This window comes from Eriocheir sinensis, unplaced genomic scaffold (assembly GCF_024679095.1).
Source record: "Eriocheir sinensis breed Jianghai 21 unplaced genomic scaffold, ASM2467909v1 Scaffold45, whole genome shotgun sequence".
In the NCBI taxonomy this organism is placed as follows: Eukaryota; Metazoa; Arthropoda; class Malacostraca; order Decapoda; family Varunidae; genus Eriocheir; species Eriocheir sinensis.
The window spans coordinates 602,993-619,113 of NW_026111776.1; the positions used below are offsets into that span (position 1 = coordinate 602,993).

Consider the following 16,121-nt stretch of genomic DNA (forward strand, 5'->3'; position numbering starts at 1 on the left):
TGAATAACATTTCAAGTAACGAAGCAGTTAAAATCTGTGCTTTATATAATGCAGCTAAAACATTTTCTGTGAGGCTAAACGGTACTATAGTCTCTGTCTGTGAGGACTATAATATAGATAGTATGTTGGTGTGAAACTTTGGCCAGCACGTGTTGGGGACTCCTGTTGTGTCATTGAGTCGTACACCGAAAGAGTCAAATCAATCTGTGGTTTATTTCGTCATATTTCCGCTCAATTATTGCATTTTCATCCTTATGCATTATTCCTGTTCTATATCGTAGTAGTTTTGACATTACATTAGGCAACTCTTGTACTGTCGAAGAGCGAAGGCTTTATCTATGCCGAGGTGGCTCTGAAAGTTTGGGAGTAACCTGAGAAGGTAGGGCCTGTGCATCAGCTGTTTATTGCTGTTGTAGAACGAACATTATTTAATGTGTCATGAGTAGCAGTCACCTCTCCGCTACGAGTCATTATTTTCGGTAGAAGTTTTCTCAGCGATTTCAGGGTTGAGCAATGCAAAGAATAGATCAGTGTCTGTCTCTGGATTTAAAGGGTATGCTCGCCTAATCGTTGGACATTGCTGCACGTCGATGCAATCTTCATGAAGGACTTTTACTCTATCTGTGGGGACCGTTGAAACCTTGCTAGTCCTGAGGTTTATAATTTTTACCATTATATCACTGATCTTCTCTGTTACCCTGTAGGGTCCATCAAAAATAAGCTACAACTTTTTATTTACTTTTTTCTGTGGTCTCGTTTGAGGAACACTGTCTCCAACGTTGATAGTTTTGATTTTGAAGCTTTGTATTTCTTTTCTATTTCTTCTCTACCTTTTTCAAAGTAAACCTGGCATCTATCATAACCTTTATTTGCAATTGCAGCCATTTCCTTTTCATAGGAGTCAATATCATAAATTTTCCTTGCAATTACAACCATTTCCTCTTTACAGGAGTAAAGATCATAAACTTTCCTTGCAATTACAACCATTTCCTCTTTACAGGAGTAAATATCATAAACTTTCCTTGCAATTACAACCATTTCCTCTTTACAGGAGTAAATATCATAAACTTTCCTTGCAATTACAACCATTTCCTCTTTACAGGAGTAAATATCATAAACTTTCCTTGCAATTACAACCATTTCCTCTTTACAGGAGTAAATATCATAAACTTTCCTTGCAATTACAACCATTTCCTCTTTACAGGAGTAAATATCATAAACTTTCCTTGCAATTACAACCATTTCCTCTTTACAGGAGTAAATATCATAAACTTTCCTTGCAATTACAACCATTTCCTCTTTATAGGAGTAAATATCATAAACTTTCCTTGCAATTACAACCATTTCCTCTTTATAGGAGTCAATATCATAAACTTTCCTTGCAATTGCAGCCATTTCCTCTTTATAGGAGTAAATATCATAAACTTTCCTTGCAATTACAACCATTTCCTCTTTATAGGAGTAAATATCATAAACTTTCCTTGCAATTGCAGCCATTTCCTCTTTATAGGAGTAAATATCATACCAGGGCTGCTGAATTTTTTTCTAACATAGTGTAAGGTACAGGAGGATCTCTAAAAATTCTCTCTCTGTCTCTCTCGATAAAATAGGGACTCCTTTATGGTGCGATAATACGCAGGATTACAGGCCAAGATGTCTATAAGTAGCATTATATCCCAAACGGACACATTTCCTAGAACATTCTCCTCAAAATGTTAACAACAGTATAATTTGCGCGCTTTATTATTCCATTCCCATTTGTATGGTAAGCCGTTATTCGCGTGTCGCACAGGTAGCTTCTAATTTATCTCCTGCATCACGGAATTAACGAACTCTGAACCTTGACCTGTAACAACTGTCTGAGGAACACCGTGTACACAAACAACATCCACGTACAACGCCCTTGCCATTTCGCGGGCTTCCTTACTCCGTAAGGGTACTATAATCAAATACCTTTTAAAAACATCAACTATGGGCATTACGTATCGAACCCCATTGTCCGATACACCCATGGGACCCACAAGGTCCATGTGTATTCTTCAAAAGAGCGGTGACGTCTGGATAATGCCGCCAAGGAGCAGGGTGCAAGTTCCCAACTCACTTTTAAAACGACTACCATGACGCACTTCCTTACATAATTTTCTACATCCCGTTTCATTCCAGGCCAGAAAGCGAACTTTCTACACCGACATAACGTAACTTTGGTTCCTCCGTGCCCTGCAGTGGCGACGAATGAGCCAGAGTTATCGCCTTGGAAATACTTGGGGGGTAGAATCACCACCTTAGTGGCTTCTCCGTACGGACTCACTAAAACACATCATTTATCTCCACCTGTAACTCTGACAGGGGCGGCATCTCACATTATGCCCATCTTCAACACAATATACATAACATCCACCTGTACCTCAAACAGGTGCGGCATCTCACATTATGCCCATCTTCAACACAATATAACATAATTTCCACCTGTACCTCTAACAGGGGCGGCATCTCACATTATGCCTTTTTTCTCTGAGTCTTTGCTCAATTTTCATTCATGGGGCTTCCTTCTTTTAGCATACTTATATGCTGGCTGCTCATCAAGCAGCTCACTAATCTCCTGAATACTCCAGTCAAGTGTGTGGCCAATACACTCACTATTCAGGTCCATACATATCATATATTTTATTTTCTCATTTTTCGGCGCCTGTTTCTTTTTCTGCACTAGTGCAATACCTTGCCCCTCATTATCCACGTGTTCCACGGTTTTTGTTGTTCCCCATCCACAAACATTATCGCGCGTGTCCTTCTAATTCAATCTCAGTGTCCTGTGAGCCTTCATCCTTGATAAAAAAAATCTGCTACTATATTTTCCTTGCCAGGCAAATGATTGATTGTGAAACCATACTCACTCATGAGAGTCTGCCATCTAGCTATCCTGCCGTTGGGACTAGCTACCTGTAACAACCATACTAAAGGTCTGTGACCCGTGTGGATCTCAACAGGGTAACCCAGTATTAATGGGCGGTTTACGTGTAACCCATAAATTACAGTTAAATCCTCTCGTTCAACTATACTGTACCGCTGTTCTGCCGTATTCAATTTCTCACAAAAAAAGATACAGGTCTTAGTTTATCATCATTATCCTGTTATTGCAATACTCCACCAGTATTGTAGTAGGATGCGTAGAGTGACTGTACCAAGCATTCTATCCTTAAGGGTTGAGAACGCAATTTTTGTTTCATCCGTCCATATGAGTGGAGTTTTATTTATTTATTTATTTATTTATTTTATTTTATTTATTTATTTATTTATTTATTTATTTATTTATTATTTTTTTTTTTTTGTACCTTTCTTCTCTTTGTAAATCTTTAGAAAAGGAGCAACAATTTGTGAATAATTTGCAATAAATTTGCGATAATAATTAGTCAATCCAAGAAATGACTGTAAATCATGAACAGTTTGGGGGGCCGGGACGTTTTGTATGGCCTCCAGCTTGCTAGATTGAGGTCTTATTCCCTCTGAGCGGATGGCATGGCCCAGGTAATCTACTTTGTCCTTAAAAAAGTTACACTTCTCCATCTTAAGAGTCAGTTTGGCTTCCTTTAAGCGATCCAGAATTTGTTCTAAGTTATCTGCGTGATTAGAAAATATATCGCCCAGGATAATTATGTCATCAAGGTACACCTGAACCTTGTTGCTTAATAGTCCTGTAAGGACAGTGTTTATTATTTTCTTGCAGCAGGACGGGGCTGTTTTAAGGCCAAAGGGGAGGGAAGTAAATTCCCAATGTCCTGCTGGAGAAGAAAATGCCGTCTTCTCTCTGCTGGTTTCATCTAGGGGGATTTGATGGTAACCCTGTTTCAAGTCTAGGCATGAAAAAAAACTTACTATCTCCCAATTGATTGAGTATGGTAGTTATATTAGGGAGTGGGTACCGGTCGTCCCGTAGTGTTTTATTAAGTGCCCGGAAGTCCAGACAAAGTCGTAGTACTCCATCTTTTTGGGGCACTGGGATAAGTGGGGCATTATAGGGTGATCGCGAAGGGTGGATCACACCCTGTTGCTGGAGCGATATAAGTTGTTCATTTACTCTGTCATGATAACTGATAGGAATGTTATATGGACGCCTGTACACTACTTCATCAGTGTTTTGCTTGATGGTGCTTAAAAAATAGGGCGTTACTGTTAATGGTTCTTGTTCTGTGGAAAACACTGTTATATATTTATCTATTAAGGACTTTAAAACCTGATTCTCTCTCTTCACTTGGGAATTTAGCGTCAACAATTTGATAGAGGCTTTTCTTCCTTACTTCAAGCTCTGCGGGCTTCAAGTCTGTTTTAGCTGTGTCAGCGGTCTGTACACTAGATACTTGTGGCAGATCAGCGTATTGCTCATGAGTGACAGGCTTCACAAATCCTAACGTTGTATTATCATCTATCCTTACACTCACTTTCAATATTCAAATACGGCACAGTGACATAAGATCTTTGATTGTCAGATGAAGGGGTTAACTTAACTATCCCTGAGCACAAGACTCTAGCCTGAGGAGTACTAACACAAGGCTCAAATAAAGCTTCACTTGCCTGTAGTTGCGTCACTAGCGTTATGTAACCTGCAACAGATGCATGCAGTTGCAAAGGTTCCGCTGCTTGCCAACGTACGGCCTTATTTTTAGTGAGACTTTCTTCATTTCCATCTACATTTAGCTAAGATCCTTCACCTCTAGATATAAGATATTTTTCCTGGCATAATTGTATGGTTTCCCCTTCTATTATCAGTTTTAAGCTTCGTTCTTTTGTTCCTCATTTAGTTGCAATGTTTTCAAAATAATCTCGTGCTACACGACAAATCAGTACTCAACATAATATGAGTCGGCAAATCTACATCGCGTGTTATCAATAAGTCTTGGAAACTACTTTTTCCTTCCATATTAACTTGACTTTTACCGTCATCTTCAATATGGTATCTTTGCACAGAGACAATATTCACGGGTTTCGCTTCACATTCATTTACTGCGAGCCCTAATTCTTTAATAAATTCATCCGTTAAAAACTCACACACGCTCCTGTTTCTAGGAGCGCTGCCACTTTTGCATATGTGTTATCATGAGTAGTGCGACCTGCCTAACAAAGTTACTCTTGAGTTATGGTAATTATAGCCTTCATTTCATTATTTTTAAGGTCACTCCCTTGTTTGTTATAGCCTTCATCTTATTATATTAAAGGTTACTCCCTTGTTCGTTGTAGCCTTCATCTTATTATATTAAAGGTTACTCCCTTGTTCGTTGTAGCCTTCATCTTATTATATTAAAGGTTACTCCCTTGTTCGTTATAGCCTTCATCTTATTATATTAAAGGTTACTCCCTTGTTCGTTATAGCCTTCATCTTATTATATTAAAGGTTACTCCCTTGTTCGTTATAGCCTTCATCTTATTATATTAAAGGTTACTCCCTTGTTCGTTGTAGCCTTCATCTTATTATATTAAAGGTTACTCCCTTGTTCGTTGTAGCCTTCATCTTATTATATTAAAGGTTACTCCCTTGTTCGTTGTAGCCTTCATCTTATTATATTAAAGGTTACTCCCTTGTTCGTTATAGCCTTCATCTTATTATATTAAAGGTTACTCCCTTGTTCGTTATAGCCTTCATCTTATTATATTAAAGGTTACTCCCTTGTTCGTTATAGCCGTCATCTTATTATATTAAAGGTTACTCCCTGTTCGTTATAGCCTTCATCTTATTATATTAAAGGTTACTCCCTTGTTCGTTATAGCCTTCATCTTATTATATTAAAGGTTACTCCCTTGTTCGTTATAGCCTTCATCTTATTATATTAAAGGTTACTCCCTTGTTCGTTATAGCCTTCATCTTATTATATTAAAGGTTACTCCCTTCTTCGTTATAACTTTCATCTTATTATATTAAAGGTTACTCCCTGTTTTGTTCTTCGCTCATTTTCCGTTTCTTCCACTGCAAGTGTGCATATTTATTTATTTATTTATTATTCATTTATTTATTTAATATTATTTGTAGTAGTTAACGGAGGGGGGCACTACCCTGGCCTCCTCTTCCTCTGATTCTCTTACTTCACACATTTATCTTAATACTTCACACTATTGTCCATATGCTTCATTTTTTTTATTTTTTTATTCATGACTTTTTATCCATACCTCACACTTTTCTTAGTATTTCACATTTTTTCTAGATCATACTCTACACTTCCTACCTGGGGGACGCGGGTTAGGCCTTTATAAAGTCACTCTATGGCTGCATGCCCGCCGCGGCACACCACCACCCTGTGAGGCGTAGAGCCCCGTGCTCCCCTCCATCCTGGGGTAACAATCCTAAAACAAACAAACCTGAGAGGCAGGACGCTGCCGCTGCCTGTCACCTGACACCCTCTCACTGATGAATGGATCGCGGCGCGGGTGGAGAGAGACTGCCCATCCCTCTCCACTCCGCCCGGGAAGGAACTCATGAATTCTCGGTTGAGTCGCGTGTGCTACCCATTGCACTACAGAACAAGTGGTTGGCCAGAGTTTCCATTACCATATCGTCAAAGTCCATGTCCTCCGGAAGAACCATTAATTATATAATTAAATCGTCACTATTATTTCCGCCACTTAAAACGAGCAAAGCTTAATGAAAATAAGAGGCGTTTTCTCGTCAGAGTAAATTAAACAAAAGCACTGTAAGCACATGTCCCTATTTATCCCTATACCGCTGCCGCCAGTTTTAGACCCTTCTTTTCTTGTATTAAATCAACTCTTTTATCACTCATTAATTACTCCATAAATGATCTCACCGTCTCGTATCCCTGGTAGCGTGATCCGGCTTAAGTTGTTATTGGAGACTGGTGTTCGGGGATAAACAAGGGAAAAAGATAATACTATACATTTATTTAAAATTAAATGAAAGTAATTGCCTTACGCAATATTCTATGCTCAGACGATCATAACACTGGCATATTCAGCAATGGATGCAACATATGACAAACGACATGTCTTAAACATAATACTACAATATGTGCTCAGTTGTTGCCAATAATAATAACACTCGTCGTTCCACAAGCAGTGGTTTGTATCTCTCTGCTTACATCACAATCATTATGTACTCTCTTCACAAAATCCTAATAACACATTCCTGTAGTATAATCTACTACAAGTCATGGAAACACATTATTTTACCACACCCAGTGGTTTTACCTTTGCTTTACATCGTAAACAAATAATCACAATCCTGTCCCACTCACAATCCTACTTCACATCTCCTACATTATAATCTCCAGGACAATACAGTCGGTTTCCCTTAGATTCTCGAATTTCTACTCACGATTAAGATCACAACAGCCATCCTCGGCTGAGTGAGTAGCAGGTCTGCTTGAGGCGAGAACCAAGCTCGGTCTACCCATACCACTGATTTCTAGGCCACATTTTTCTTTGCTTTAGGCGGACTTACATCCTTGACACGCCCTTAATTTTCTACATAACCAATGGCCAATACTTCCTGTCACACCCATCTACTCGCTCATTATGTTGTATTGTTTTACTTCTCCTGCTATTCGTGAGTCAGTCTTAAGACACTCCCTCAGTGATTTTTCTGTTAAATTATTGGCTCATAACATGTCGCCACGACTGACGTCACGGGTCAGAGTCTTTTTCAATGGTTGTTCACACTTTCTGACCACGCCCACTGGGCATCTGTTTTCTGTATCTGAGTCTGGGTATCTGTTTTCCTTTACCCTCGTTGTTTCCCCTCTTTGGTACTTGAGATGTTTACACTGTTATATATGTCACCCTTTTTGTTAGTGTTTGTCCTGTCAGATTTTTTTTTTTCTTTTTTTTACAGCTAAGGAGACAGCTCAAGGGCGCAAAGAAAAAAAGAAAAAAAAAGGCCCGCTACTCACTGCTCCCGAACAGAGGTTAAAGGAGTGTCCAAATCAGAGGTTAATTTCGGGAGGAGAGGTGTCCTGATACCCTCCTCTTGAAAGAGTTCAAGTCGTAGGCAGGAGGAAATACAGATGAAGGAAGATTGTTCCAGAGTTTACCAGCGTGAGGGATGAAAGAGTGAAGATGCTGGTTAACTCTTGCATAAGGGGTTTGGACAGTATAGGGATGAGCATGAGTAGAAAGTCGAGTGCAGCGTTTCAGAGTGAGGGGGGTAGGCATGCAGTTAGCAAGTTCAGAAGAGCAGTCAGCGTGGAAATATCGATAGAAGATAGAAAGAGAGGCAACATTGCGGCGGAATTTAAGAGGTAGAAGACTATCAGTATGAGGAGGAGAGCTGATGAGACGAAGAGCCTTAGCCTCCACTCTGTCCAGAAGAGCTGTGTGAGTGGAGCCCCCCCACACATGAGATGCATACTCCATACGAGGGCGGACAAGGGCCCTGTATATGGACAGCAACTGTGCAGGGGAGAAGAACTGGCGGAGACGGTACAGAACGCCCAGCCTCGAGGAAGCTGATTTAGTAAGAGATGAGATATGAAGTTTCCAGTTGAGATTTTGAGTTAAGGATAGACCGAGGATGTTTAGTGTTGAGGAGGGTGATAGCTGGGTGTTGTCAAAGAATAGGGGATAGTTGTTTGGAAGATTGTGTCGAGTGGATAGGTGGAGAAACTGTGTTTTTGAGGCGTTGAAGGACACCAGGTTCTTCTTGCCCCAATCGGAAATAATAGTAAGGTCTGAGGCTAAGCGTTCTGCAGCCTCCAGCCTTGAGTCGTTAAGTTCCTGAAGGGTGGGTCTTCTATTAAAAGAAGTTGAATAATGCAGAGTGGAATCATCGGCGTAGGAATGGATAGGACAGTTCGTTTACACATTTGTATATCTCTCATTCCTCTCTGGGTATCTGTTTTTCTTTATCCTCGTTGTTTCCCTCTTTGTTAGTGTTTGTCCTATGAGATGTTTACTCTGTACTGTTATGGCTATTCCTCTTGTTTGTTCGTTTTCTGGTTCCTGACAAGAGAGGGAATGCATGCTGGACAGACGATACAAAATAGACAGTTAAGGAACAGTAGGGAAAGTAGACAGAGTATATGACTATTTTGGTAGAGTGACATCAACAAACTATTTAGAGAACAAAAAGCTTTCTGAAAGAAGTCGAGATAAATTGGGGACCTCATCGGGGAAGTCACACAACTGTAGGCCTATGAATCACCTGGTTTAAGGCTGCTTTTTCTGAAACTTGCTTCACCGCACAATGCAGCAAGAATTCAGGTGCCAGATACTGCTAAAAACAGTACTACCGCTTTGATTGGTTTGTCACAACTTTTACACCAACGCCTCACATGGCCAAGCTTGTGAGCAGGGTGAGGTGCCGGAACACTGGAGGAGGGCCGTCACTGTGCCACTGAACAAACGGGAAGGAAGAAGGGATGATTGTGGCAGTCACGGGGAATAAGGTGACTCAGTGTGCCAGGGAAGGTGGAGGGAAGGGCTTTAAACGAAAGGGTGAAAAGAATGATAAAAAGTGTCGGCGATGAACAAGGGGGTGATAGGGAAGGGAGGGAGGTGTAAACATATGTTTTGACTGTCAGGATGCCTTGATTTTGTCCAGCTCTTCTGAGTCTGCCAAACAAGTAATGCTGTAGTTATTTATTCTTAAGACAGGCTGTTGAGCCCCTCTTCATGTCACTACTAAAGTCAACACAAACATGTACAAACTAGAGATGTATTGGATGTCGAATTTCAGACATCCGCGGATGCGGATGTATATGCGGATGTCATTTTGCGGATGCAAATGTGAATGCGGATATCAGTCTCTACTAAAATGCGGATGCAAATGCGGATGCGGATATCAAAATATGACATCCTCGCGGATGCGGATGCGGATGCGGATGTTTTTACGTCAAACGTTCTCACCGAGAGGACCCCCCCCCCAAAAAAAAAAGCCTGTTTCAGTGTCCGACCATGCAGACAGGAGACGTAACAAATAAAAACAAGATGGGAGAACCAAAATACTGCCAAATGAGTTCGAATGGTGTCTTAATAGTTGATACTTCTCTCTTTGAAAGTATTTAAGTCACAGGAAGACGTAAATACAGACGCAGGAAGGGAGTTCCAGAGTATACTAGTGGAAGTAAAGTGGAAGTACTTTTTGTTACAATAAAGTTTTATGACGAGTTTCAGCCACACATTTTGTGCGTTAACAGGATGCGGGACGTGGACCCAACTCGTCGTGCATCCCACCGACCACTTTCCCCAACCTCCACCCTTTTGAAAGTGGTTAACTATAAATCTATAACCAACTGATTGAACTGATACTATAAACACATATTTATTACTTAATATTTAAAGTTCAAGATGAGCAAGTTTTGTTTCAAAAACAGTAGCTTATCTACCTTTTCTGGCAAAAGCCGATTGCGCTTAGCGTCATATATGAAGCCAGCACTACTAAACAGCTGCTCACTAGGAACGCTACTTGGTGGACAGGAGAGATACTGGCAAGCTACCTTTGCCAAATCAGGGTAGACTGTCTTCATTGTCTTCCACCATTGCAAACTATCTTGACTTGTTCCACTTATTCTTTTCTCTCTGTGATATTTCTCAATATCTTTCATGAGTAAAGTTACTACAGATGAGTTTTCTGCTTCATCATCACTGCTGGAGGCAAGAATAGAGGTCATTGCTTCATCTAATGTTCCACAGGTGGTAGGTGTTTCACTCATATCATCTCTTCTTCGTTTCCTTCTTGGTTCTCCATCTTCCTCTTCTAGAATAGTCGTCTGACGAAGCTCCTCACATACTCTGGCAAGTGATGATTTTACTTGATCAGTGACGTGAGATGAAGAAAAAAATTTACTCTTGTATCTTGGGTCAATATATGTTGCAATTCTGTAAAGATCTTCATTTTCAATCCAAGAAAATCTTTTCTCAACATCAACCTGCATTGCTTCTTTCATGAAGTTTACTGCCTGTGTTGCTTGTCTGTCTTCATTTAACTCAATCACTGATCCTGAGCCTGGTTCATCTTCAGAGCTTGTATCTGAAGTATGAGTTTCTTCAACAGGGTTAGAAACTACTGATGTGGTATGCTGAAGAGTGTGTTTTAAGGACTTTACAAGTGGAATCACTTCAGCTGCTGTTGATGTGGAGTCACTAAGTTTTTTTGTGATATCTTCATAAGGTTGTAAGGCTTGTACACATTTATGCATAATCAACCACTCAGTATTGCTGGGCTGTTTGATTTTGGAGTTGGTAGCAGCATACACACACACAGATTCCTTTATTTCTAGTGTTCTTCTTAGCATGTGTAAGGTGCTATTCCATCTTGTGGGTGTATCATGAATAACAGAGAGTTTAGGTACTTGCAGCCTGTCCTGAATCTTTTTAAGTTCATCTTGTGCCATAGTTGAGTGATGAAAGTGCGTAGCAATACTACGAGTTTTTTTTATCATGTTTTCTATATCACAATGTGATGATAACCCAGTTTTAGCAATCAGCTGTATTTTATGCACAGTACAATCCAGATTATTTACACCTGAGAGAAACAGAGCTTTTTTCATATGTGCTCCAGCATCACGCAGAACACAGTGCACATTTGTACGAGATATGTCCCACTTCATCAGCATATCATCCAACATTTTGGAAATATACTCTCCTGTATGTCGTTCTTCCAGTGGTTCAGCACCTAGCACAAAGTTTGTTCTTTCAAATTCCTTATTTATGGTATGTGCAGTTAAACTCAGCAATGAGACACCTGCTGAGGTATCTGACCACACATCAGTTGTGAAGGAAAGTTTGTTGTCTTGCTTCACTTCATCAATTATTTCTTTTATTTTCTTGAAAACAGACTCATACATATCACTACATATCATTGATGAATAGAAATTTCGCTGCTTTAGACTGTATAGTGGAGCAGCTTCAGTCATCAGTCTCATGAATCCTGTGTCCTCAACATGACTGAAAGGCAAATCATCCATGACTAACATTTCTGCAATGCATTTATCCAGTTTCTTTGCCTTAGGGTTAGAAGCATCCCATAATTTTGCACTCTGAAAATACTAAGCAACATTCCTTTGCTTAGCATCTGTCTTTGCTTTTTGCAAAGGTGTTTTTTCTATATTTATTTTTTCTTCCAACTTCTTTGTCTCTTTTGCCATTAACTCTTCAAACTGTTCTTTATGCAGTGATTTCAAGTGGTTTTTCAAAGATGTAGTTCCACGTCCTTTCGTGAATAATCTTTCTTGCACAACAGACACTGTGCTAGGTCACTTGACTTGCTCATAAAATATTTCCACACTTCACTGCTATGTGACGCCATTTTTCAGCTGCTGTAGCAGTCAGCACAGAACAATAAGGCTTTGTAAACTTGATTATAATATCCTTTTAAACCATCACTGGCAAACTGTATTATCAGCGAGGAGCAAAGCAAGGAAGGAGCAGTACTTCTTCCTTCGAAGGCAAACTCTTACCAAACTGATGACCTAGCTGCCAGTGTACTGTGTAGGACTTATGCTCAGAATGCCAGTTTACAACTTATGGATCAGTATTATAAATTTTCGAGATGCTTAGCAAATGTGAAAAGAAAATTACTTTATTCTAATGCTTCATTGCATTAAATTCTAGTAAGAAATACATCGAAAAGCCCTCTATAACAGTAATAATGATAATAATAATAAAACAATAGCTAATATTACCCTTCCTCTGTGAAAATCTTTTCATCGGCAACTCACTGTATCAGGGGAAACAGGCGACAACAGGAAAACTCGTGCGATAAGAAGAGCTCAGCGCTGCCGGTTCATATTTTTTTTAATATTATTATTTGTATAATTATGGAAACATTCGCATTGAAAGTATTTAAGGAAGAAGCACTGAATTCTACCGTGTGAAGTGGGAATAAGGTCTAAGACTGCAATGTACGACATTACTCAGCCACACGACACACATTACAATCTCTCTCTCTCTCTCTCTCTCTCTCTCTCTCTCTCTCTCTCTCTCTCTCTCTCTCTCGCTTTCTACCCTTAACATGTTCTCTCTTGAGAAACGTCGCCTCCGAGGAAAACTGATCGAATGTTTTAAAATACTTAATGGTTTCACGAATGTAGACAGATCAACATTGTTTATGATCGATGACACTTTGCGCACGAGGAACAATGGCGTAAAACTCAGATGTAGACAAGTAAATTCAGACTGCACCAAATTTTTCTTCACCAACGTTGTAGTGCGAGAATGGAATAAGCTTCCACCATCAGTGGTCCAGTGTAACACGATTGACTCCTTCAAAAATAAGCTCGACCGTCACTTCCTTCAACTTAATATCAACTAGAGTAGAAATGCAACGTTTTGGAGTCTTCTGATTAAAGTAAAATCACTTAGGTTTAAGGACAGACCACCAAGTCTGGACCATGGGGTCTGTGTGGTCTGATTTTCTATGTAAATCTATGTAAATCTCTCTCTCTCTCTCTCTCTCTCTCTCTCTCTCTCTCTCTCTCTCTCTCTCTCTCTCTCTCTCTCTCTCTCTCTCTCTCTCTCTCTCTCTCTCTCTCTCTCTCTCTCTCTCTCTCTCTCTCTCTCTCTCTCTCTCTCTCTCTCTCTCTCTCTCTCTCTCTCTCTCTCTCTCTCTCTCTCTCCAGCAGTAAGGCATCGGGGTGAAGGTGACAAGCAAGGGTGATAAGCCTCCTCTATCTCCCCTTCACCCTCCTCACACACACACACACACACACACACACACACACACACACACACAGTGACTCACTCATCTGTCGTTACTAAGTATCTAACATTCCACCATTCACAGTTTGCAGTTTATTTACTAAGTATTTGTACTTCATAGTCACTAAGTAAAATTCGCCCCCTCCTCCTGACCTTCCCCTAAATTCTAGACACATTACGTTGTGTAAGTTTGAAAGGAAATGAATCCGTGATATTATTTGCTTTAGTTTTACTAGATAATTAATTCATTAGACACACATCAATAAATTTACTCCACATTTCTAAGCTCTGTCTGAACTCTAAGTCTGTAAGCACCAGGCAGTACTCTACTACTCTGCTAGTCTGTAACTGCGTGTCTATATATTACTCTATACTCTATAGGTTGTGCAATACACAAAACACATCCGCATCCATACATCCTCTGTAGAATGCGGATGCGGATGCGGATGCGGATGTATATTTCACCACAAATGCGGAGGCGGAGGCGGAGGCGGATGTTCAGTTTATCACAACTACGGATGCGGATGCGGATGCGGATGTGAAAAAATATGCGGATGTTCCGCGGATGCGGATGCGGATGCGGATATCCGATACATCTCTAGTACAAACATCCTGAGGCTGTCCACACTCCACAAAGTTGTTCAAGTTATCCGAGCCCAACAAATGCCGGTAATGGTGAGACTGTTCTTATTGCAGAGGTTGTTGAGTCACTCTTCACGTCCTCCCTGAAGGAAGCCGGCGGCCTGAAGCACCGCGGGCAGGTCACCACCACCAGCCTGCAGGCCAGGGACCACAAACACCTCTGGATGGGACTCTGGAATGGCAGGCTTCACTGTGGCTTCACTAAGGTCTCCTCACTCTTATATATACTCAATTTTGCATCAGTACACACGTCATCGTCATTGTCATATATTGGTCGGTATTATCAAACGCTTTTGTCCATCACATCAACTGTTTCCAAAGGCCAAACAGGAGATAAATTGGGTTCTCATGAGTGCTCTTTTAGGTTCATGGTACAGAAGAAGGGTCAAACTACCACCAGGGTCATAAAACTGTCCTTGGAAATGCCCAAAATGCCTATGAAAGCCTTGCCAAGTATGTGTGCTTGGGTGCCAAAATGTTGAGTTATACAGCCCATTATTTCTCTGCTATAGGATGAAGGTCTTTCACAACTCTTTTTGGCAGCTCCTCTACTTTATTTTATTGGAGCAGAGATTAGTGTTTTTTTCCCCCTGGAGTTGCTTCCTTTAATGAAAACAAAGTCCATTTGTCTCTGTGTCTGATGTTAATACACTTCATCCTGCCCCACAAAGCTTCTAATTTCACGTCCTGCTTCTCTGTCTGCCCTGACTTACACGCTGGCTGGGTGCTTGGGTTCCTCAGCTGTTGTGAGGTGCATGAGATGAAGTGCACAAGTCCAAGCCTCACCTTTCATAGGCACCAGGACACCTTTAACCTTTGTCTGTTCCCTGGTCCAGGACACTCAAGGCCTGTCTCCCCATGTTGTGCCTGGCATTCTTCTCCATTCAGCTTGGCACATTTCTCAACTTCTCTCTGGATCTTGTGTGAGGTGCAGAGTTTATGAAGCACATTTTAGGGCTGGGAATATGCACAGACTGCACCCTTCTCCTCAGGGAGAGGGGCAGGTTTATAGTCATAATAATACAATGTTTACCAAAATTGTTCCACTCCATTTATCTCCTGATTTCTTATTCATTCTGTAGGCCTGGTTTGCAGTAATTAGGTAAAGTTTGGGGCACATGTTACAAGTGTGCCTGGCTGTGGTGCTCATCTCCATCCCTCTGGCCCTTGAGCCAGCAGCGGGCAAGGACCCTTCAGCCCCAGGACATGGCCACTACAGTATCTGGGTCACCACAGCTGCCTTGCCCAGGCTCCCTTTTATAGACCAACCCAAAAGGCAGGATGAACAGCTGGGTGGGTCGTCATTATAACCCAGACCGGTGTGTTCATAGCTAGCCGTCAACCTCTCCTCCAAGGTGTTAAGAACATAAGAACATAAGAACACGGGGAGACTGCAAGAGGCCGAGTGGCCTACACAGGGCAGCTCCAGAATCCCCCCCACTACTCACGATGGGTGGTGTAGTTTCTGGGGGCGTACGCTCCGGTACCCTGTCACCTTACTGCATCCACACCTCACTGCCACCTGTCGTCCTCGTCCATGGAGCTATCCAGTCTACTCTTAAAACAAGCCATCGTCCCTGCACTAACTATGTGATTGCTGAGTCTATTCCATTCCCCCACCACCCTATTACTAAACCAATGCTTGCCTATTTCCCTCGTAAATCTATACTTTTCTAATTTAAATCCATTACTGCGTGTTCTATCCTGCCGGCTAATTCACATAACTTTACTTATATCGCCTTTGTTGTAACCCTTGACCCATTTGAATACTTCTATCAGATCTCCCCGCACTCTTCGTCTCTAGTGAATGTAAGTTTAGATGTTTCACCCTATTTTGATATGGG

The 16,121-nt window shown here is 41.0% G+C and overlaps 1 protein-coding gene across 6 annotated transcripts in view; it reads left to right on the forward strand.

Moving 5' to 3' along the window:
- The window catches only part of LOC126992362 (protein Wnt-2b-like), a 76,631-nt gene that overhangs the window by 11,070 nt on the left and 49,440 nt on the right, over positions 1–16,121 (forward strand). For all 6 annotated transcript variants that reach the window (XR_007746499.1, XM_050851071.1, XM_050851069.1 and 3 more), the window contains one exon: positions 14,332–14,483. The gene's annotated coding sequence lies outside the window, so the exon portion shown is untranslated. The remainder of the gene's footprint in view (positions 1–14,331; positions 14,484–16,121) is intronic.